General features: G+C 40.8%; 1 pseudogene; it reads right to left on the bottom strand.

Moving 5' to 3' along the window:
* Positions 1 to 4,360: 4,360 nt before the first annotated feature.
* LOC135228290 (CCR4-NOT transcription complex subunit 11-like) lies at positions 4,361 to 5,897 on the bottom strand (annotated as a pseudogene).
* Between the last annotated feature and the right edge of the window lie 20,049 nt (positions 5,898 to 25,946).

Raw genomic sequence — 25,946 nt, 5'->3', positions numbered from 1 at the left:
ATTTACCAAATTCTGTACATCTTAAGCTCACAAATTAAGCTATATGACACAGAAAGCAGAATACAGAGTCTCCATTATTTAACAGTAATGAAATTAGGGAGCAAACAGAGTTACTGCTTTCTAAGACTCTCTTTCAGGGGAATGACTAACTCTCCTGGATGCCTGGGGCCTGCAACTGACACAAATGCATGGAGTAGACCAGGTATGAGAAAGACATGAGTAATTAATTCAATCAAGAATGACAGTTGCCTAGTTATTGTTATTTTGCTTTTTAAACACTGCATCATGCTTAATAACTGTAAGGGTGAATACAAATCAAAAAGAAAGGGTGAATACAAATCAAAAAGAAGGGGGGGGGGGGAAAAGGACACATATTCCTGCTCACCCCTGTGCAAAAAAGAAGAGTACCAGTCTCTCTTTTTTCTTTTTTACATTTCTTCAGAATGCTTGCAATTGTAAATTCTCAGTGGCCCTATACTGACAGAGTAGAACTGCCCTAAAGCCTTTCCAAGGACTGGCTGGAGGATTTGAACTGCCAAGGACATTTTGGTTCACTGCCAAGCTCTTAACCACTTCACCACCAGGGCTCCTTTAAAAAATGCATATATATTCTTTTAAATGCCTAAGGAAACTTGCCAGTTTTACAACCCAGGAAGGTTTTCTCAAGAACCTAGGATCCATTTCTTTGAAATGTAACTAACAGAAAGGTAGCACCCCTACCTGCATGGGCCTTTAAGGTAGGTACCAGTTGCTGTCAAGTCTACTCTTGTAGATAGTTACAATTTGGAACTGGTGGCAGACTGGTTAAGAGCTTGGCTGCTAACCAAAAGGTCAGCAGTTCAAATCTACCAGTTGCTCTTTGGAAACCCTATGAGGTAGTTCTACAAACCAGATTCTGCAGTAATCAGCACTCAAATGGTCAGGACTTGGTCAACAACTGCCAGCTTCCCCAATTTTTTGCCTTCACTCACAACTTGGAATCAGAGAAACATACTTCCCAAACCAATTATATAGGTTGCCCTGCTTCTCCTTAGACTTCCTCCAGCTTCCCATGCGAACAACCTCCAATAAGACCACACCCTAAGCAGCCTTCTTTTTTTTTTTCCACAATTAAACTTTCTCTCTCCACTGCCTGCCTCTGAGTCTCTGTAAAATACAAGTGATGGTGGCTGACTCCTCTGTCATAGCCAGCTCTGAATAAAGCGCTTTTGCTTGTTCTTGAGTGGCCTTTATTTCCACAAATGAAAATACTATAGAAAACTGAAATACCTTGGTGAATTCAGTCAATTACGATGCCACTGTATTTCTCAGATTTGGTAACATTTCCTCTATTGCTAGCAAATGAAATGTCAGCTCTGAATCATTTAATCTTTTCTTTTTCAGCTACAAAGTGATCTTTACCTGCATCAATACCATTTTTCAAAAGCGAACAATTGCTATGCCAATTGCAGGTGAAACATTTACCTCCCCTCCACGCATCAAAGGAGAAATTCAGAATGTCCCTAAGCTTTAAACTGGACATTGAGGCTGACCTGGGTCAAGAAGCCAAATCCCAGCTCTACCGCTTCCCAGCATGTGGTCTTAGCTGTTTACACTCTGCTGTTAGCTGCAGGGTGTTCATCTATAAATCTGGTTTAGTAAAGCCTAACTCTAAGGCTGGAGTAATAATTAAGTGAGATAATACATGAAAACACTCAGCCTATCACCCACCTCCAGGTAAGCATACTGCAAGTGGTGCCTTCCCAGGTTGTACCTATGGTTGCAGTTGATGTTTTGGTTACTGTCTTAGGCTGGGTTCTCTAGAGAATCAAAACCAGTAAGGCTTAAAAATATATACAGAGACGGAAATTTACATCAAGGAAACGGCTCACACATTTGTAGAAGCTGAAACATTCCAAGTCCATGGGTCAGGATAGAGGCTTGGTTCTCCTGATTTATGTAGCCGCAGGGGCTGGAGAACCCAACTTTGGCCGGACAGAGAGCAGGGCTCTTGTTCACAGGCTGTAAAGATTGATGGATTCCAAGATCAGCAGGGAGAACCAAAGGTAAGCTGCTAGCTCGAGTACAAAGAACTGGAGGTTAGACGAACAGGAGCCAGCTGCAGGATATAAAGCCAGCAAAAGACCAGGAACCTTGCCAGAATGTCCACTTCTATTCAGTGCAGGCCACCTGACCAACCTCTTACTCATAGCAGACCCTAGTAAGGAGGTGATCACATTATATCAAATCTCATCGTGGAAGTGATCATATCACCATAAGACTGCCAAGCTACATCACAACTGCCAAACCACTGAGAATCATGGCCCAGCCAAGTTGATACACAAGCTTGACCATCACACTTACTGTTGTTACAGTTAGCAGAGAAGGTATGTGTCAGGGACAACTCATCTGCCAGACTCTGAATCCTACTATTTACAATCCATGACATGTTCAATACCCAAGACAACCAGGCAAACAGTCAAGAGAAGAACATCAGCTCCTAAATGCTCTTTGGTCCCCAAAGAATAATTCACCCTACCACAACTAAAGTCAATATTTATTAAACTGTAGGTGACACATTTTGTAAACCTCGGTATGAATGATGTAATAAAAGTTTTCCAAGGAAATCTACCTACAATTGTTCTAGTTGCTTTATATCCAGTTATTTTTTCCTTTCTGAATTAATTTGCTTTTGAATACAAACTCTGGAAAGTATACTTCCGTGAAAGGGCCTAGTTTAATGGAATTAATATAAAAGAATTCAAATTTAAGAAGTAGTTTAAATATGCATAATCTATTTTAATAACAAAGCAATAGTAAAGCATTAAAACACATTCTTTACAAGTTCTAAGGTCTTTATACTGAGCAAAAAAAAAAAAAAAAAATCATGACATGGTGTTGTTTGCTGCCATTGAGTTGATTCTGACTCATGGGTACCTCCTGCACGTGGAGTAGAGCTGCTCTGTAGGATTTTCAAAGCTGTAGTCTTTTTGGAACAGATTTCCAGGCTTCAATTCCAAAGCTACTCTGGACAGGTTCAAACCCCTAATCTTTTGGGTACCAGTCTAGCACTTAACCATTTCCACTACCCAGGGACCTGTTCCTGACATATAGTTTTACATTTATTGAAATGATTGGCTACATTACTCATACTCATTGCTGTTGAGTCAGTTGTGACTCATGGCTACCCTACAGGACAGAGTAGAACTGCCCTATAGGGTTCCCAAGGCTGCAAATATTTACAGAAGCAGACTGCCACATCTCTCTCTTGTGGAGAGGATGGTGGGTTTCGCTGGTGGATTCCAACCGCTGACTGTTTGGTTACCAACCAAGCACTTTAACCACTGTACCACAAGTGCTCCTTATGTACACATATACACTTTTTTTTTTTTTCATTAAAAATAAAGAACTTCAGTGTAAGGCACTGTTGTCCAAGAGTTAAATGAAGACTAAAAGTTCACACAATACCACCTTGCTCTAATACTTCTCAAACATGTCCTTTACCCTACCACAGACATGAGGGTAATAATAGCACCCACTCAGCAAACTCTTTGAAATAGTATTCCTCTCAAAGCACGAACTGGCGTTTTTCCTCAAAAAAAAAATAAAATAAAATAAACAAAATAACTATTTTATATTAACAACAATAATTACAGAAGAAGTGTCTTGAGAGGGGGAAAAAAAACAAACAAACAAATAGAAAACTATAGCACCTATTTCGGCCTAGAAGAAGTTTCCTAATACTTCCTCTGTTTTTTTAACAGTCCCAAGGAATACATTTACTCTGTTGTCGTGTAATCCTCATGATAAGAAGGAATAAATTTACAAGTGTGCCCTTGGTTCAGATGGTACTTAATGAGAAGTTAAGAGCTACCTGTACAACTGGGCTGAAGAATCAAATTTCTCTTGGTCCCTTGAGGAATCAAAACAATTGCATAATGTCACATCAAGGACAGGATCACAAATTTTTAAGAATATCTTAATTTACTCTCATGAAATACATTAGCACTGAAACCTCATGAAAGCTGGATTCAACGTGACTTTTAAACAAAAACAGGCGCTTTGTTCTTTACTGCTCATCTGCTCTTTTGCAGTAATAGTTTTCTGGGATAACCGTTCCTCACACGGACTGCAATGAATAGTCTTGAAAGTGCTTGCTTTGAAAGGAGAATTAACAAACTGGAATGCACACAGAGTAGAATGGCAAGAGGTATGGATAATTATCAACAAGACACCTAAAAGATACAGTTTTTTCAAGTTTTTACCAAAAATTCATCTCAAGGTAAAAAGTCATCCAGGAAAGTAAAACTTCAAGTTGATAAAGTATTGTTTATATGCACTACACCAAGCAATCCACTCAGGGTTTTAACAGTTTTAAAAATTAAACCACGGTATGGATGAACAATGAATGACGTAGTTTCAATGCAGTATTACTATGATTATTAGTCTCAGAAGGGGTTTCCCCAGTATGCAACGTCTTCAACAACCAGAAAAGGCCAGCAGCTTCTCATATCCTATGGGATTCAATACAGAATGCCTGTACTTCTATAAACAAGTCCTGTACGTTAATAATTTTGTTACAGATCAAGGACTGGAGGAAGACACAGATGAGGTGCATCAAATGACCCTTAAATCGTTCACAAGTAGAGATGAAATTTGATATATAAAGGTGGATAAGTTCGAGAGGTAGATCAACAGCTATAGTAAGCTGATTTACAACTTCCATTGAATGTAAGGACATGTCCATATTGACCAGGCCTGAAACATACTTGTTTATCTGGTTTGACTGCGTTAATTTCAGCAACATTTCTATAGTAACTAGAGAGTTGTTTTCCATGAGATCAGGAAGATTGGCTGGAATCAGGCCAATGTGATAAACAAGTCTTGCATTTTTTTCTGAGTCACCAAGGAATGTGCTTGTTGAGAAGATAAGGGGTGTTTGAAGGCTTTGGCCATTATTTGCTTCATCTCTACAGCAGTGCTATTCTTAACACACATTGATGTATCCCACTGAATTGCATGGTCAGTCTCTGTTGGATTTAGCCACGTCAACTCATCCTCACAAACGTGGAGTGGAGGTGTTAGACAAACGATGGCCAAAAATGGCTTTCAATAGATGGTTTTGGAACACTGACTAAAGCTTCTGTGTTTTGAGAGACAATCAAGCTGTCAAATCCAGAGTTGGAAGAATCGAGGTCTGGGTCACTGCGAATACTAGGGAAGCTAGCTTTACTCTGGGTTGAAGATCTGAATGAGCCTCAGCTAAGGCTACCTGAAGCCCACTTATGTCCACAGACCGGCCCCTGTTTCCAACACCCATGAAAGCAATCTGGAGAGATGTCTTTTAGAAGAGTTCCCTTGGTGGTGCCAGCATCAGCTGGGAAAGAAAAAAACTTTTCTGTTGGAGTTATAGGAGGTAAAAATCCTGAGAGTGGTGGCCAGTCCAGCTGCTGGCCGCCACATGCAGGCTTCACAGGACAGGATTGAGCAGGTGTTTGAAACTGGCAACAAAGGGGGTGGCAGCGAGCAAACTGAAGTTGTCAAGGATTTCTTTTTACTTGAATCCACAATCAATACCCATGGAAGGAGCAGTCAAGAAATCAAGACACATTGCTCTGGGCAAGTCTGCTGCAAAAGACCTCTTCAAAGTGTTGAAAAGCAAATATGTCACTTTGAGGACTAAGGTGCACCTGACCCAAGCCATGGTATTTTCAATCCCATTGTATACATATGAAAGCTAGACGATGAATAAGGAAGACCAAAGATGAATTGACACCTGTGAATTGTGGTATTGGTGAAGAATACTGAATATACCATGGACTGCCAATAGAATGAACAAATCTGTCTTGGGAGAAATACAATCAGAATGCTCCCCAGAAGCAAGGATGGCGATACTGTGTCTTACATACTTCAGACATGTTGTCAGGAGGGATCAGGCCCTGAAGAAGGACATCACGCATGGCAAAGCACAGAGGCAGCGGAAAAGAGGAAGGCCCTCAACGAGGTAAACGGACAGTGCCTGCAGGAATGAGCTCAAGCATAATAATGACTGTAATGATGGCCGAGGTCCGGGCAGTGTTTCTTCCTGTCGTGCATAGTGTCACCATGAGTCAGAACTAGCTCGATGGCACCTAACAACAACATGCTGTCCTATACCCACTGCCATCAAGTCAATTCCAACTCAGCAACCCTATAGGATACAATAGACCTGACCGATAGGCCGTCCAAGGAGTGGCTGGTGGATTTGAACTACCAACATTTTGGTTAGCAGCCAAACACTTAACCACTGAGCCACCAGGGCCCCCAAAACAGTTGGCAGCAGTGGGATTCGAACCCATGACCCCACAGAGACCAGAGCCATAATCCAGTCCCGTAGACTGCTCAGCCACTATACTGCTCATTATACTTCCCTAGTTAAAAGGTAAGAGGCACTGGTGGTTCGGTGATCTTTCCACGGGGGTGATCCTGCTTTGATTCCCAGCCAACGCACCTTATGGGCAGCCACCACTTATCTGTCAGTGGAGGCTTGCATGTTGCTATGATGCTGAGCAGGCGTCCGCAGAGCTTCCAGAGTAAGATGGACTAGGAGAAAGGACCTGGTTATCTACTTCTGAGAATCAGTTAATGAGAGCCTTGTGAATCAAAACTATCTGGTGTTCTTTTATGCACAGGGTAACCATGGGGTGGGGGGTCACTCCTCAGCAGCTAACAACAATAACAGCTAAGGGGTAGGGTGGTGTCTGGATCAGGCTGCATGCTGGAGTCCTTGACTTCTAATCTTTTAATGGCCAGACTGTTGATCTTGGACATGATTCTTCACCTCTCTAAGTCTTAGTTTCTTCTTGAGTAACATGGGAATTATAATAACCGCTTTCCCTAATTTATAGGTAGTTAGAAGATGTTTCCTGAAATGCCTTGAAAATTCTAAGAAGCTATACAAATGAGAGATGGTATTAAACATCTCACGATAAGGTAATTTAACATAATTTTCTATCTATAAGTTACTTAAATGTATTAACTCCAAACAGTGACTTAAAATATATTTACACTAGCATATGCCCTGATGGTTCTAACTCATAGCATACCCTCAACTGGACATTGTTGGAGAATCAGGTATTTATCAAGTGCAATTAACATCTCAACCACCCGTCTGTTGGTTTGTCATACTGTGGTAGTTAGCGTGTTGCTATGTATGAGGTTGGAAGCTATGCCAATCGTATTTCAAATACCGGCAGGACCATACATGGTAGACAAGTTTCCGTGGCACTTCCAGACTAAGACAGACTTAAGAAGAAAGGCCTGGTGATCTATTTCTAAAAATCAGCCCATGAAAACACTATGGATCACAAAAGAATATTGTCCAATATAGTGCTATAAGATGAGCCGCCTACGTTGGAAGGCATTCAGGACGACAATGAACTCGAACACATCAATGACGGTGAAGATGGTGCAGCACTGGGCAATGTTTTATTCTGTTCTATATGGGGTCACCTCAGTCACCTCACTCATAGCTGACTCAAGGCACCTAATAACAGTAACAATTAACATCTATTGCATCAAGTTTTCTTTCACTGATGTTAAGGACCATGACCGTGCTTCTCTCTTAACAGTGACTGTCCTTAACAATATGTAAGATGTAGTCAGTGCCTAATCATATATTGAGTTTATATATTGAATTTACTTAGTGGTAGAGGTTTGTATTTCTAGGGCTTCATTTGGTCTCCTATCTGAGCGGCCTTCTTTTATGTCCCATTGTTCTAAATTATAAGAAACGCTGTTACCTACAGCTCCCAACCAGAGAAGGCTGCTGTACAGGACCGCACAAGGGGCTGTACCCAGAGATATGGTAAAAACAGGCTGGGATTATAGGAGGTGACTTAAGTGTGGAAAACAGGTGGGTTTAGCTAGGTTATGCAGGCTTCCTGGGGACCGGTCAACTTGCATAATTCTATGGGTTCCAGGGACATAGGGGCTGTTCCTAGGTGTTTGGTACTAGACCCAGAATAATTAAGTCAGGTGCATAGTACACAGGAGTGTGAGAACCCGATGAGGGTTGTGGTTGGAGAGTGGACTTAAACAGCTACTAAAGAAGGTGAACTGACTGGCTTCCAGCCAGGGGCTCTAAACTGAGTCAAGACAATATCTGTTTAAAAACTATACTAAAACTGTGGACCAGGCAATGCTTGCCCCTCCCCTAGCAGAACTACAATACTTTGTAGTTCTTCGGGTAAATAAATAAGTGGTAGGAATAAAAGGGAAATTTCTCAATTCAAAAAAAGGGCATCTACAAAAATCTCCACAGCTAACATGATACTCAGTGGACAAAGACTGAGAACATTCCCATTAAGTTCAGGAACAAGAACGAGATGCCTACTTTCACCACTCATATTTAACATCATTCTGGACATCCTACCAGAGTAATTAGGTGAGACAGAAGAAATCAAAGGTACCCAGGTAATGAAGGAAGAAGTAAAACTATCTCTTTTTGCAGATGACAAGTATATACATAGAAAACACCAAAGAATCTACAAAAAAGCTATTAGTACTTATAAATGAATTCAGCAAAGCAACAGTGTGCAAGATCAATACATAAAAATAAGCACGGTTTCTGTACATCAGCAATCTGCAAAAAGAAGAAATACTAAAATATTACTATTTACAATGGCATCTAAAAAATAAAATACCTATGAATAAATGTAGGTAAAATCCCTATTTACAAAAAAGTATAAAACATTGTTAAAAGAAATCAAAGAAGACCTGAATAACTGAAGAACATTCCATGTTGGAAGACTTTATACAATTAAGATGTCGATACTACCCAAAGCAATCTATTAATTCCACGCCATCTCCATCAAAATTCCAACAGCATCTTGACAGAAAAGAAAAAGGCAATTCTCCAATTTATATGGAAGGGCAAGGGATCCCAAATACTGAAAGGAACCTTGAAGAAGAATAAAGCAGAAGGGCTCAAACTCTCATACTTCAAAACCTACTACAAAGCTACACTAATTTAAACATCCTGGTACTTGTATAATAATAGACATAGAAACCAGTGGGATAAAATTGAAACTACAGGAATATATCCATAGATATGTGGTCAACTGATTTTCAACACAAATTCTAAATTCATCCAATTGGGGAAGGAAAATCCCTTCAATCAGTAGTGCTGGAAAAATTGGATATCCACATGCAGAAGAATAAACTAGAAACCAGCCATTACATGATGCACAAAAACCAACTGAAAATGGGTCAAGGACCTTAATTTGAAAATGAAATTCACAGAAGAGAATATAAGGACTAAGTATTTTTTGGTAGGTATCAGATATAATAATAAAAGGCATGAGCAACAAATGAAAAAAAAGACAAATGGGGCCTCATAAATATTAAATATTTCTGTTCATTAAAAAAAATTATCAAAAAAGTGAAAAGACAGCCTACATAGTGGGAGAAAAAATTTGGGAACCCTATATCTGATAAGGAAACCCTGATGGCCGCAGTGGTTAAGCGCTACGGCTGCTAAAAAAAGGGTTGGCAGTTCAAATCCACCACACACTCCATGGAAACTCTGTGGGGGAGTTCTACGTCATCCTTCTGGGTTGCTATGAGTTGGAATCAACTGGACGGCACTGGGTTTGGTTTGGTTTTATATCTGATAAAGGACTAATATACAAAATTTATAAAAACTGCTACAGAGGCAGAGCCAAGATGGTGGAATACACAGACGCTTCCGGAGAGCCCTCTTTACAACCAAGACCTGAAAAAAAAAAATTGAAAAGAATATTATGATAAGCTAGGAGCCCTGAGCTTCGAAGGCAAGCTTAGAAAATGAACTGAGGGGGAGTGGAAGAGACTGTTCAGAAGCAGAGAGGAGTTACCAGACCTGAATCGCCGGACGCACTCAGGCACCATTCCTGGTCCGGCAGCGGCAGGTTGGTACTAGCGTTCCACCAGTTTCCTAAGGGAGAAGCAGCCAGCCACAAAGTCCACTCACACCTCCGGAACCTGAGAAGAATGGCGCTCTCGGAAAAGCTAAGTACTTGCGTATATTTTGCCGTGCCCCGCCCCACCCCAAAACCGGCTTCAGCGGCTGAATTCCCTGGGCCTGAGATAGGCCCTGTTGCACCTAGAGCCATCCTCCTAACCTTGGAGAAGGAAAAAATTTGCAATTGGGGGAAAAGATAATTTGCCAGCTCCACTAAGCGGGGGAGCTCAGGACAGAAGCAGGTCCCATCCAGGCATAAATGGCCCATGGACTTTCAGCATCTTTCCCTTCTGCATGGACCTCTGTGGGCCTATTTCAGGAGAATAGGCCCTTGTTGGCAGACTCCAACTGTTTCAGCTGTGTGGTGGAGAGGTGGGTGTTTGATGTTTGACTTTGCTTTGCTTTGCCAGGGTCCTCATCTACCCACATCAGGGGCCTAAGGACTGGTAGCTCCACCAGGTCACCCAGCCACCTGTGACACGGGTCCAATGATAACTGTTACCTCCCAGTCCTTACAACCCAAAACACTGGATGCCCATGGTCTGTCTGCAGAACCCACCCACCTGCACACTCTAGGGAACAGGGACGTGCTTTCCTCAGAGACACTCGGGGGTTGGTTCTCAGCCTCCTCGCCTTGTTCAGAGCATGATCCCCTGCTGCAATCAGTTACGGGTACATACACCAATCACCCCTGCCCCTCTAAGACTGTAGGACAGAGCCTGTACCACACACATGATGATCAGCTGCCTGGACACCTGAGCTGAATTCATACAAGAGAAGTGAATGGACTCCTAGACTGATATACCTGATAACAGCTCTAGCCATCTGAGGACACGACATCAGAGTTCCGAAGGCAAAAATAATCAAGCTAGCTCACTCCAGCAACCCATTTCAGTATCTCAAAACAAAATCAAAGCAAGAAGCTACGACACATTAAGAAAGCATAAACTAACATAATACCTCACGGATGGCTCGGAGACAACAGTAAATACCAAGTCACATAAACAAACAGACCGTGATCACCTCAACCAGCTCTCAAAACAAAGAATCCAGGGATCTTCTAGATGAAAGTGCATTCCTGGAATTATGAAAGCCAGAACACAAAAGGCATCGGGAAGAAAATGAGGCAATATGCAGAACAAGCCAAGAAACACACAGATAAAGCAACTGAAGAAATTAGAAAGATTATTCGGGAACATAATGGAAAGTTTAATAAGCTGGAAAAATCCACAGGCAGAAAGCAATCAGAAATTCAGAAAATTAACAATAAAATTACAGAAGTAGACAACTCAATAGAATGTCAGAGGACCAGAATTGTGCAACTAGAAGCTAGAATTTCTGAACTCAAAGATAAATCACTGGGTACTAATATATCTGAAGAAAAACCAGATAAAAGAATTAAAAAAAAATGAAGAAACCTTAAGGATCATGTGGGACTCTATCAAGAGAAATAACCTACGAGTGATTGCAGTACCAGAACAGGGAGGGATAACAGAAAATACACAGAGAATTGTTGAAGATTTGTTGGCAGAAAACTTCCCTGATATCATGAAACATGAGACGATATCTATCCAAGATGCTCATCGAACTCCACATAAGGCAGATATTAAAAGAAAGTCACCAAGACATATTATAATCAAGCTTGCCAAAACCAAAGATAAAGAGAGAATTATAAGAGCAGCTGGGGATAAACGAAAAGTCACCTACAAAGGAGAGCCAAAAAAAAATAAGCTCTGACTACTCGGCAGAAGCCATGAGGGCAAGAAGGCAATGGGATGACATATTTTAAAAAAATTAAGGAAAAAAAATTGCCTGCCAAGAATCATATATCCAGTAAAACTGTCTCTTAAATATGAAGATGAAATTAAGACACTTCCAGATAAACACAAGTTTAGGGAATTCGTAAAAACCAAAACTACAAGAAATACTAATGGAAGTTCTTTAGTTAGAAAATCGATAATATCAGGTATCAACTCAAGGATAGAACGCTGGACAGAGCAAGTAGAAGTCAACCCAGACATGGAAATCCAAAAAAAAGCAAAGCAAGATTATATATATATAAAAAAAAAAAAACTCAAAACAAGGTAACAGCAATGTTATTATATAAAAGAATACAACATTAAAATGATAAAGAGGGACTAAGACATGTAATCATAAACCTTCCATATGGAGAGGAAGATAAGGCGATACAAAGAAATAAAAGATAGATTTAAATTTAGAAAAGTAGGGGTAAAGAATAAGGGAACCATAAAGGAGACAAACTATCCTACTTATCAAAATAAAATACAAGAAAAAAATAGAGACTCAGCAGAAACAAAAGCAACAACAACAAATATGAGGAAAGGACAATTTATAAAGAAAATCTACTCAGCACATAAAATTAAGTGGGAAAAAGAAAGTGTCAAGAACACACAAAAAAGGACATCAAAATGATAGCACTAAATTCGTACTTATCCATAATTACCCTGAATGTAAATGGAATAAATGCACCAATAAAGAGACAGAGAGTGGCAAAGTGAATTAAAAAACAAGATCTGTCTATATGCTGCATACAAGAGACACACCTTAGACTTAGAGACACAAACAAACTAAAACTCAAAGGATGGAAAAAAATATATCAAGCAAACAACAATCAAAAAAGAGCAGCAGTGGCAATGTTAATTTCTGACAAAATAGACTTTAAAGTTAAATTTATCATAAAGGATAAGGAAGGACACTACATAACATTAAAGGGACAATACGCCAAGAAGATATAACCATATTAAATATTTATGCACCCAATGACAGGGCTGGAAAGTACATAAAACAAACTCTATCAGCTTTGAAAAGTGGGATAGACAGCTCCACAATAATAGTAGGAGACTTCAACACATGATTTTTGGTGAAGGGCAGGACATCCAGAAAGCAGCTCAATAAAGATCCAGAAGCTCTAAATGCTACAATCAACCAACTTGACCTCATAGACATATACAGAACACTCCACCCAACAGCAACCAAGTATACTTTCTTTTCTAGCGCACATGGAACTTTCTCTAGAATAGACCAGGTATCAGGTCATAAAGTAAGCCTTAGCAGAATCCAAAACACTGAAATATTACAAAGCATCTTCTCTGACCGTAACGCCATAAAACTGGAAATCAATAAGAGCAAAGCATAAGAAAAAAACCAAACACTTGGAAACTGAACAATACCCTGCTCAAAAAAGACTGGATTATAGAAGACATTAAGGATGGAATAGAGAAATTCAGAGAATCCAATGAGAATGAAAACACTTCCTATCAGAACTTTTGGGACACAGGAAAAGCGGTGCAAAGATGACAATTCATATCAATAAATGCACACATACAAAAAAGAAGAAAGGGCCAGAATCGAAGAATTATCCCTACAACTTGAACAAATACAAAGAGAGCAATGAAAGAAACCCACAGGCACCAGAAGAATACAAATAATAAAAATTAGAGCAGAACTAAATGAAGTAGAAAACAGAAAAACAATTGAAAGAATTAACAAGACCAAAAGCTGATGTTTTGAAAAAATCAACAAAATTGATAAACCATTGGCCAAAATGACAAAAGAAACACAGGAGAGGAAGCAAATAACCCAAATACAAAATGAGATGGACGATATTACAACAGACCCAACTGAAATTAAAAGAATCATATCAGATTACTATGAAAAATTGTACTCTAACAAATTCGAAAACCAAGAAGAAATGGATGACCTCCTAGAAACACACTACCTACCTAAACTAACACAAACAGAGGTAGAACAACTAAATAGACCTATAACAAAAGAAGAGATTGAAAAGGTAATCAAAAAACTCCCAACAACAACAACAACAAAAAAACCCTGTCCCGGAAGGCTTCACTACAGAGTTATACCAAACTTTCAGAGAAGAGTTAACACCACTACTACTAAAGGTATTTCAGAGCATAGAAAACGATGAAATACTACCAAACTCATTCTATGAAGCCACCATATCCCTGATGCCAAAACCAGGTAAAGACACCACAAAAAAAAGAAAATTGCAGACCTATGTCCCTCATGAACTTAGATGCAAAAATCCTCGCCAATAGAATTCAACAACATATCAAAAAAATAATTCACCATGACCAACTGGGATTCATACCAGGTATGCCGGGATGGTTTTCAACATTAGAAAAAATAATTAATGTAATCCATCACATAAATAGAACAAAAGACAAGAGTCACATGATTTTAACAATTGATGCAGAAAACGCATTTGACAAAGTTCAACACCCATTCATGACAAAAACTCTCAGCAAAATAGGAACAGAAGGAAAATTCCTCAACATAATAAAGGGCATTTATACAAAGCCAACAGCCAACATCATCCTAAATGGAGAGAGCCTGAAGGCATTCCCTTTGAGATCGGGAACCAGACAAGGATGCCCTTTGTCACCACTCTTATTTAACATTGTGCTGGAAGTCCAAGCCAGAGCAATTAGGCTAGATAAAGAAATAAAGGGCATCCAGATTGGCAAGGAAGAAGTAAAATTATCTCTATTTGCAGATGACATGATCTTATACACAGAAAACCCCAAGGAATCCTCCAGAAAACTACTGAAAGTAATAGACGAGTTCAGCAGAGTATTGGGACACAAGATCAACATAAGAAAATCAGTTGAATTCCTCTGCAACAACAAAAGGAACATCGAAGAAGAAATCACCAAATCAATAGCATTTACAGTAGCCCCCACAAAGATAAAATACTTAGGAATAAATCTTACCAGAGATGTAAAAGACTTATGCAAAGAAAACTACAGTACACTTCTGCAAGAAACCAAAAGAGACCTACATGAGTGGAAAAGCATACCTTGCTCATGGATAGGAAGACTTAACATTTTGAAAATGTCTATTCTACCAAAAACGATCTATACATTTAATGCACTTTCGATCTAAATTCTAACGACGTTCTTTAATGAGATGAAGAAAGAAATCACCAACTTCATACAGAAGGGAAAGAGGCCCCGGAAGCATTACTGAAAAAGAAGAACAAAGTGAGAGGCCTTGCTCTACCTGATTTTAGAACCTATTATACCACCACAGTAGTCAAAACGGCCTGGTACTGGTACAGCAAGAGATGCATAGACCAGTGAACAGAATTGAGAATCCAGACATCAATCCATCCACATATGAGCAGTTGATATTTGACAAAGGCCCCAAAACACTTCAATGGGGAAAAGACAGTCTTTTTAACAAATGGTGCTGGCATAAATCATACCTCACTCCAGACACAAAAACAAGCTCAAAATCGATCAAAGACCTAAATATAAAATCTAAAACAATAAAGATCATGGAAGAAAAAATAGGGACAACGTTAGGAGCCCTAATACATGGCATAAACAGTATACAAAACATTACTAACAATGCAGAAGAAAAACTAAATAACTGGGAGCTCCTAAAAATCAAACACCTATGCTCATCCAAAGACTTCATCAAAAGGGTAAAAACATTACCTACAGACTGGGAAAAATATTTTAGCTATGATATTTCCAAGCAGCACCTGATCTCTAAAATCTACACAACACTGCAAAAATTCAACTGCAAAAAAACAAATAAACCACTTTAAAAAAGTGACAAAAAATATGAACAGACACTTCACTGAAAAACACATTCAGGTAGCTAACAGATACGAGGAAATGCTCACGATCATTAGCCGTTAGAGAAATGCAAATGAAAACTACAATGAGATTCCATCTCACTCCAACAGGACTGGCATTAATCCAGAAAAGAAAACAATAAATGTTGGAAAGGCTGTGGAGAGCCTGGAAAAATTATGCACTACCGGTGGGAACATCAAAATGGTACAACCACTTTGGAAATTGATTTGGGACTTTTTTTTTTTAATAGCTGGAAATAGAACTACCATACGATCCAGCAATCCAACTCCTTAGAATATACCCTAGAGAAATAAGAGCCTTTACACGAACAGATATATGCATGCCCATGTTCACTGCAGCACTGTTTGCAATAGCAAAAAGATGGAAGCAGCCACGGTGCCCATCAACAGACGAATGGATAAATTATGGTATAGCCACACAATGGAATACTACACATCGAGAAAGAACAGTGATGAATCTGTGAAACATTTCATAACACAGAGGAATCTGGAAGGCATTCTGCTGAGTGAAATTAGTTGGTTGCAAAATGACAAATATTGTATAAGACTACTATTATAAGAACTCAAGAAATAGTTTAAACTGAGAAGAAAATATTCTTTGATGGTTATAAGACGGAGGAGGAAAGGAGAGTGGGATAGGGGTGTTCACTAATTCCGTAGTAGATAAGTACTACTTTAGGTAATGGGAAAGACAACACACAATACAGGAAAGGTCAGCACAACTGGACTAAACCAAAAGGAAAGAAGTTTCCGGAACAAACTGCTTGGAAGGTCAGCGAAGCAGGGGCGGGGGTTTGGAGACCATGGTTTAAGGGGACATCAAAGTCAGTTGGCATAATAAAATCTATTAAGAAAACATCCTGCATCCCACCTTGGAGAGAGGAATCTGGGGTCTTAAACGCTAGCAAGCAGCCATCTAAGACACATCAATTGGTCTCAACCCACCTGGATCAAAGGAGAATGAAGAACACCAAGGACACAAGGTAATTACAGGCCCAAGAGACAGAAAGGGCCACATAAACCAGAGACTACATCAGCCTGAGACCAGAAGGGCTAGATGGTGCCCGGCTACAACCAGTAACTGCCTTGACAGGGAACACAACAGAGAACCCCTGAAGGAGTAGGACAGCAGTGTGATGCAAATCCCAAATTCTCATAAAAAGACCAGATCTAATGATCTGGCTGACATTAGAAGGACCCTGGTGGTCATGGCCCCTACACCTTCTGTTGGCCCAGGACAGGAACCATTCCTGAAGCCAACTCTTCAGACAGGGATTGGATTGGACAATGGGTTGGAGAGGGATGCTGGGGAGGAGTGAGCTTCTTGGATCAGGTGGACAATTGAGACTTTGTTGGCATCTCCTGCCTGGAGGGGAGATGAGAGGGCAGAGGGGGTTAGAAGCTGGCAAAATGGACACAACAAGAGAGAGTGGAGGGAGGGAGCGGGCTGTCTCATTAGAGGGAGAGCAATTGGGAGTATGTAACAAGGTGTATATAAGTTTTTGTGTGAGAGACTCACTTGATTTGTAAACTCTCACTTAAAACACAATAAAAAAAAAAAAAACAAGAACTGTTTCTTTTTCCTATTCACTTTTAAAGTTCTATCACAGAACTGCATGGCCAAACAATTTTAGACCTGGGAAACACCGTAAGATATGCTTTCTCCTGACACGAGTCTTAAGTTTTTTCTACTATATTTACTGTCATACAGTATTTTTCATGGTGCATTTATTTAATACATAGACATTTCACAATAAATGATGTACCAATGTTTTTTCTGAAACATATTTGTTACCTTTACCAGACAGTTGAGAGGCAGGTCCCAGAAAGCAGCCCCTGGCCACGCCCAGGTCCCTGCTCCTCACAAGCTGAATGGCTTAAGCTGCTCCTTATTTTAAGGAAATCAGATAAAAATTTATGGAATTTTTATTCCAAAATAAATATTTATGGAATGAAAACAACTCCATTTACAATAGCATCTAAGAGAATAAAATATATAGGAACAAATGTACCCAGAGATGTGAAAGGCTTATACAGTGAAAATTATAAAATACAGCTGAAAGATACCAAAGAAGACCTAAAGAGATGGAAAGACATTCCATGCTTATGAATTGGAAGGCTTAATATAATCAAGATGTCAGTACTACACAAAGTGATCTACAGATACAACAAAACTCTAATCAAAATTCCTACAGCATTCTTTACAGAAATGGAAAAAAAACAAATCCTCATTTTTCTATTGGAAGACAAGAGACCCCGGACGGCAAAAGCAATTTTGGAAAAAAAAACGAAGTAGCAGGCCTCACATTTCCTGACTTCCAAACATATTAGAAAGCGACAGTAAATCAAAGCAGCTTGGTACTGGTTTAATGACAGACACACAGACCAAGGGAACAGAATTGAAAATCTGGAGATATAATCCAAACCTTTATGGTCAACTGATTTTCAGCAAGTGAGCCAAATCCATTTAAAGGTGAAAGAATAGTCTCTTCAACAAATAGTGGTGGCTAAACTGGATTTCCCCAAGCAGAAAAACAAAACAAGAACCATACCTAGTACCATATACAAAAACTAAATTGATACGGATCAAGGACCCCAATTTAAGTCTAAAACCATACAGTTCTTGGAAGAAAATATAGGAGCAAACCTTCTGGACCAAATTTATTTTCAATGATACATTATCAAACACAACAATGAATGCACAAGCATCAGAAAATATATAACTGGGACCTCATAAAAAGCTAAATATGCTCATCAAACGACTTAATAAAAATGGGGAAGAGACAGCCTACAGACTAGGAAAAATTCTTTGGGAATGATATAAGTGACTGGAGTCTAATATCTAAAATATATAGCAAACTTCTACAACTTAATAACAAAAAGACAAATATTCGTATTAAAAACTGGCCAAAGAACATGGAAAGACATTTCACCAAAGGGAATATTCAAATGGCAGACAAATGAGAAGATGCTCAAAGTCATTAGCCATCAGGGAAACGCAAATCGAAACCACATTGGGATACCATTTCACTCCCAATAGGATGGCTAAGATAAAAAAAAAAAAAAGGGAAAATAACAAGTGTTGGAGGTGATGTGGAGAAATCTGGACCCCTCATTCATTGCTGGTGAAAATGCAAAATGACACAACCATTTTGAAAAACAGTCTGCCGGTTCCTCAAAAAACAGGAGGTGGAGCGGCTATATGACCCAGCAATTCCACTGCAGGTATATGCCCTAGGGATCTGGTAGAAGTGACAGAAACAGACATAAGGAAACCTTTTTCATCGCGGCACTATTCACAATAGCAAAATGACAGAACGTACACAGGAATAAAAAAAAAAAAAAAACAGGAATACTACTCAGTAATCCATGAGTTCCTGAAACACCTTGGAATACGAAAGGACCTGGAAGACATTACCTCAAGCAAAGTAACTCAGTCACAAAAAACCAAATATTGTATGTTATCACTTGTTTGAAATGACATGAACAAATAAAAATATACAGAAAATAATGTTCATTAGTGCTTACCAGAGTCGGGGAGGGGGAAATGGAAATTCACTCTCTAGATAGTAAACACTTGTTATTTCTGGTGATGGAAAACCTAACACCAAGTGAGAGTGAAATATATACGGCTTGATGAACGCAAACCATGTCAGTGAAATGTACAGAAGGAAAAAACTTTTTGGTGATGGCATGTAATACATACTTTTAAAACACAAGCAGAAACAACCAAAAATATACATGCAGGTATATATATATATGCATGTAGGCATATATGTGTACACTTAAGTACATATAAGTATATGTAAGTGTATATATAGGTGCCCACCCCACCCCGGCACTGGGTTTTTTTTTTTTAATATATAGGTGCACACATACGTAGATATACATCTATTACACTATGCACATATATTTATATATATATAATAAATCACATAGAGGAAATACTAATGAATATTTCTTAGAAATAACGAAAAACCTCACAGAATTCTTTTTCTGGATTTGAAGTTTTAGGACCAGAGCCTCGTGGAATATCTTGGTCCATTGGCATGATATAGTTCATAAAGTTATATTTTACCGCTTAGTTTGCTAAATAGTGTCTGGGGTTGCAAAAGCTTGATATTGGCCTTCTGAGTTACAACTATTGGTCTCTACTCATCTGCAGCAAAACAGAATGTACGAAACAAAAGAGTCAAAGAAGAAACTTGTCTACAAGGCAAACAGTCTGTATAAACCACGGTGTCATCTGCCCTGAGACCAGAAAAACTAGCTGGTGTCCAGCTGTCACTACCACCCGTTGTGATTAGGGCCACAACAGATGGGTTGTGACAGAAAGGGAGAAAAACGTGTAACAGAATCTCAAAAGCATTAAAAAAAAAAAAACAAGGTTACTGGACTGGTTCAGACTCAAGGACTCCCTGAAACTGCCGTGAAATACACTTCAAATTTTGAACTGAAACTAACCCCTGAGGTTACCTTGTACCTAAATAACAAATAACAGACTGACTCCCAAAATAATGTACATCACCCATAAAGCACCGTGCTCCTTTAAAAATCACCTACATGAGACCAAATGGTCAACAATTTAAACAAAGATGAGAATGTCAGAGTCAGGGAAATGAGATTATAGGAAACAGAACAACCAGAACGTAAATAAGGAGAATGTTCAAGAATTGCGAAGAACTTAACCAAAGGGAACCTAAAACACAGTAAAATATTATTTTTTAAAAAGTAATAAGCTTAGAAACAGCGGTGGTGCTTGCACAACATGAACACAATGTCACTGAATTGTGCCTGCGAACAAGGTGGGAATCACACGTGTGGTGGTACATGTATACTGACCACAATAAAAAGAAAATTTAACATATTTATGGAATCAAATAAAGCTCCAGAATTTGTTATACTTTCTGATATATAAGACCTAAGCAAATACACTCCCTTTTAAGAACTGCACACTTAGTCCAAATCCAGAGATTGCTGCTTAAGAGGCAGTTCCTAAAATGAGAAATAAACTCAGTTGAAATGTGAACCCTCTCAAGCCTGCTCTTTATAAAGCCCCTGATTCCAAATTCAACCTCCCAGCTTTCCTACTGCACAAGGCACACAGCTGTGCTGCCCTTAGAAAGCAAGGAATCCCTCACCCAAGGGTCAGTTTTGCCTCAGGCAGCCCTGCTGTTCATTCAAACCTCCCAGGCCGCCTTGCAATAAGAAATGCTTGGTTTTCACATCACCTGCCTTCGCACTTCCTACTACATTGTATTTGCATTTTTACATGCACTACATCATACTCTCACTGCCCCCTGGCTCTACAAACCTTCTAGGAATGCGTGTAAGAGATCGCCTAAGGAAAAGGTCCTCTATATATGTAATTCAGTTTCCTTTTTTCTCCTGTGTTGTGATTAGGAATACCTGTCAGCCAGGGTTATTTCCTTACTGCCTGCACAGCGGGCACTGTGAGAACAAAATTTGGTTGCCAAGACAAAGGTGCCGGGGGAGGAGCCGTCACTGAAGAAGCTATCTGGAACTGTTTGACTTTTGAAATAATTTTAATGTTTAATTATTGAATTACATTCGTTGTCAGAAATACAAACTTAAACAAGAATGTAAAATATAATAATCTGAGAAGCAACAGGAACCTACTTTTGCTCATGGAATTAGAGGCTGCTGGCATTCCTTTGATGCAGTGGGGCTTATCCGGAAAGAAGATCATGAGTAAGGCTGGTCATGCTGGAGCTCCCAGAGTTTTCAGTAGTGGACAGGAATTTAGGGACACCAGGACTGCTTCCTAAACAATGATGCATGCTGTTGTAGGTTAAAACATCACAAAGTTCAGTAAAAGCAAAAAGAAAGTTTTATTCGGCATACATTGAAATCAGCAAAAGTTGAGAAGCAGCCAAGCACGCTGCCAGAGCCATGTCTGCCCGAGTACAAGGAAATATTACAGAATAAAGCAAGAATGGGTAAATGGACAAGCACGCTGCCACAGCCATGCCTCAATCCAAAGACTATTACAAAGTCAGCTGTATATATTAACACTACAAAATGGGCAAAACCACTGAAAGCTTCACCTGTTCACAGATTGGCTAGAAACTGTGATCCTACATCGTGAATTGTCTCTCTCAACAATCATCGCTACAGGTTTCAGTAACGAGGTAGGCGGGTCTTCATTGGTCCAACAAATTTCTATTCATTAAACGTTAACAGAAAAAGATAAGAGTGGAAAGTCTTTTCTGTTCCCACTTATGTGAAAGGTTCCCTGAAACAGATTTTCCAAGACTATTTTTTTATCTTAGCTATTGTCTTTATGTGCCTTCTCTGAGGAAGGAACTCAGGACCTTCAGATTATGCCTCAAGGCCCCGTTGTAAGTCCCTGGGAGCCCTTGTGAGCCCAGCAACAGCTGGGTCACATTTTCTATGCTCAAAGACAGGGAATAACGACTCCAATAGTATTTCCTACACCAATACACACAGAGTGCGCACACACACTCAAAACACGGTGGAAATTCTGAAACAATCCTCATTACAAACACTGAGTTTCATCGTCACCATATGTATACCCCAGCCTTCATTAGACAAAGTTTGCCAAATTTTGTTCATGAAGTACTGGTGCCCTTGTAATAATTCAAGAACCTACCATCTTGAGCTAAGGATTGGGCTGAGTTTAGGGGCACAAAACTAGATACGTTGGTAAGAAAATTAAAGTCTAGAGAAGAGCTTTTGTGCTGTGGGTATGAGAAAGAACCTACACATGGCCCCAAGAGAGTTACATGATTTGTGTTGCCAATTGTAATTTGAAGGAAACATGCAGCTTTTTGCCTGTCAGGTCCCCTTCATGGTATGTCTCCTCGTCCCAACCTGCCCTCCGCCCCTCCCCCACTGTAGAATGTCTTGAGTCCTACGTTCTACTCCTGTTTAGATTCAAACTTCTCCCTCCTTTCCTTGGATCTCTGAGCATCTGTTGGAGCCAGGTCACGCTCTGAGTCCAGGACGGGACTGAGGGCTGAAGGCTGCCACACAGTTGTGGTCAGTGTCCAGGCCTGTGGAGAGGACTTCAGCAGGAGGTAAGATGGTGCGGAGGGGGTGTGTTATCAGGTCCCTGCCACCCCTTCAACCTTTGGAAATTCAAATTTGACGCTTCCCTTGGGGAGAAGCTCTCTGAACAGGAGTAAGGACTGGACCCCTGACACTGCCAAGGACATCCCACCTGGGGAGGATCAAGAGGCAGATTGGAAAAATGAGACAGGAGGATGGGGAAAAAAGGAAAGGGGTTTTCTAATGTGTATCACGAAAAGAAACTCTAGGTAGGAAACGGGGAAACCACTCTTTTGAAGACTCACTCCTTCAAGAAAGTCTGGAGGATGTCTTTCACTTAGAAGGCCCCTTCCCTGCTATTGAGGCCTGCTGGGGGCATTTCAGACAGAGTGGATATCAACCCCGTTCCGTGTGTTGAAAACACCGTATGAGGATGGCAGGGTGTCTGCCAGGGATTACTGAAACAGGCTCTGAGAGTCAGCGACAGCTTGGCCCTCTTACTTCTTGGTACACAGAGGCCCAGGAGCCTGGTTGAACTGCTCCCAAGTTCTCTACTGGGAAACTTCTCAACTGGAGAAAATTCACTCCAGAGGCTTTTGCAATATTCACCATTTCCCCATTCCATACTGCCACTCATCACTTGAGATTCATGGCACTGATTCCCAGTGACCAGGCAGGGAATTCACATGACCCAACATCTGATTGCCTCTCATCCTTCTCCATTCGCCCTTTTCCTTTGTCTCAACAGCAACTCCAGTGCTGGAACCGAATATGACCACGAATCCTGGTGCCTCCATGTCTCCTTCCACTGCACTGCCCTTTCCCCAACCCAGTCTCGGACCCCCACACCGAACACCCTGGGAACCACACCCACTACCCTGCACGACTTCATCATGCCCTCCTGCAACCCCTCTGGGGCTCTCTGCTTTCCCTGGGACACTGCTGGTGCCAGGTGTTGGGGACTCTGGCCCCAGTGGGGCCCAGCCTGGCAAGGTCATTCTCCAACTCAGGATAGAAGGGAGATCAGAAAAGCTCCCTGGAACTCAGACCTTTGTCATGGCTCAGACCCCACTCAATTGGAGTACCCCGGGGGCTCCCGGTGGGGCAGTTGAGCATGCTCCACCTCCAACTGGGGAAGCATCTGCTGTGGAGCAGGTGATTCCTGTCACTTCTGTTGTGGGTACTCTGGCTTACAGGGGAGGTTGGTCCTCAGCTCCTTCTCTTCAAGCTCCACCACCAGCTGCCCAGCTGGCCTCCTTTTTCCCCCAAGTGAAGGCTTGGTCAGATCAACATGGTTCTTCTGGGGAGGAGAGCCTGGCCACCACCCAATCCAGGCCTTCGCTGCATGACTCCTCCTGTAACCCTAAGAGTGTTTACCAGAACTACCGATGTTGGCAATGCTTCAAGTCCCTGGCCCGGAGGCACCATCCCCAAAGTCCTGATACAGAAGCTCTTTCCTGCTTTCTCATGTGAGTGCCCTAGTCAGGCGGAACCCTGAGATTATCCTGCAGCTTTCAAATAAAGGGAAGCCATGGTGGCGTAGTGGTTAAGTGCTACAGCTGCTAACCCAAGGGCTGGCAGTTCGAATCCACCAGGCGCTCCTTGGAAACTCTATGAGGCAGTTCTACCCTGCCCTACAGGGTCACTATGAGTCGGAATCGACTTGTCGGCAACGGGTTTGCTTTGGTTTGATTCAAATAAAGAGAGCTGGGAGAGACACGATGGGAGTTAGGCTCTTCAGGAACATTTGAAAGAAAATCACGAGGGTGATGGGATATGTTATAAGACACATTCCCAATAATATTAACCAATCTTCCCCATGTACAACAATTTCACGTGCCTTATCCCAATTGATGCTGGCCACCCTGTACGTGAAGCCAATCTGTATGCTGGAATCATTACCCTAATAATTATTTATAGGAGACTAAACACTTTGATAAAGTACAGAGCCATGATGTGAATTTTGGTCTCAGACTACCAATACCACATTCCTCTGCTGGTCTTTACTTTCCAGCATAGGAGTTGACCATATGTAGGCCAGTGCCATTTCAAATCCAGATGAGGAGGGAGACGGGCAGGGCCTACAACAATCATTTGAAATACACTCCCACCCTCATTCCTCTGGAGAATTCCAGTTAGAACAGGGAGGTGGTAGAGTATACATAGAGTGCTGACGGGCTTGGGCTCTGCCCTAGCTAGACTTGTAATACTGACCAGGTCATTATACATCTCCACCCTCCAGTATCTCATCAAATAAGGAAACAATTACAATTAATTCAGAGGACAGCTAAGAAGATGACATGAGCTAATATAAGGAGTGCTCAGAGAGTGCCTGACACTTGCGCTGCCTCGTTACATGATGTCCATTCTTGTCATTGGCATGAAGGAAAGGCAACGTAGTCCAAGAAAAGTACCCACGAAAGCAAAAATGTCCTAGTTTCAGTGTGTATGATTGGAAATTAGCCATGAAGTCCACGGTCATGGGCTTCTGTGAATGGAAGGCAGACTGATTAGTCATGTGGGAAGATTTGTCTTTTCACAGCAGACCCTACATCTATCAACCCTGGGCTCCCCACAGTTATTTTGGGTCAACCAATAACAAACTCTTATCACAATCCAAAGGATGATTTTCCACACACAACTTGCCCCCAAATGGCTGAAAGATCGATGGCATCTACCCCCCGCCCCCAACCTCACGGGAATAAAGACAAAGTCCAACAAAGCCAACTTTCAAGCAGTCTTAGGGATTCCCTGCATTCCAAAACAGCTGTGTTCCGTTTGATCATAGTCTCAAATGCAGTTGGGCAGTATGACTTATGATTTTCCAAACTCCAGATAGCAGAAGTCTCTCTCAGTCACCACGGGCTGCCCTCACCTTTGTTTCTGGGCAGAACTCCTGCTCTTCACACCCTGAGGTTCTAGGGCTGTGTTCACCAAAGAGCAGAACCTCTACTCAAAAGTCATCTGGGAGCTGGCGAAAATGTTCATTCATGGGACCCTTGGACTTGATCTTAGAGTAGATTTTAAGGTGCTCTGCCAGGTCGTTCTGCCCACAGTCCTACGGACTCACAGCACATTCTTTTCTTTGGGCTGTTCCTCCTGGGAGTGTATCTTAGTGTAGTTGCCCTGCCACTGGTATCCTGGAGGCAAAAAAACACTTGAAATCTCAAACACTGGAAGAGGGATTTGACACAGAGAAATAGCAAGACAGATGTGATGATGGGCAGGGGATATGTGTAGGGGTGGGGTCAAGATGGGGATAGAATACGTACTTGTAGGAAGTTACAAACAAGCATGTGGTTTTAGCCC

This window comes from Loxodonta africana, chromosome 20 (genome assembly GCF_030014295.1).
Source record: "Loxodonta africana isolate mLoxAfr1 chromosome 20, mLoxAfr1.hap2, whole genome shotgun sequence".
NCBI lineage: Eukaryota > Metazoa > Chordata > Mammalia > Proboscidea > Elephantidae > Loxodonta > Loxodonta africana.
The sequence above is the reverse complement of the archived record's forward strand: the minus strand, read 5'-3'. Positions and strand labels throughout refer to the sequence as shown.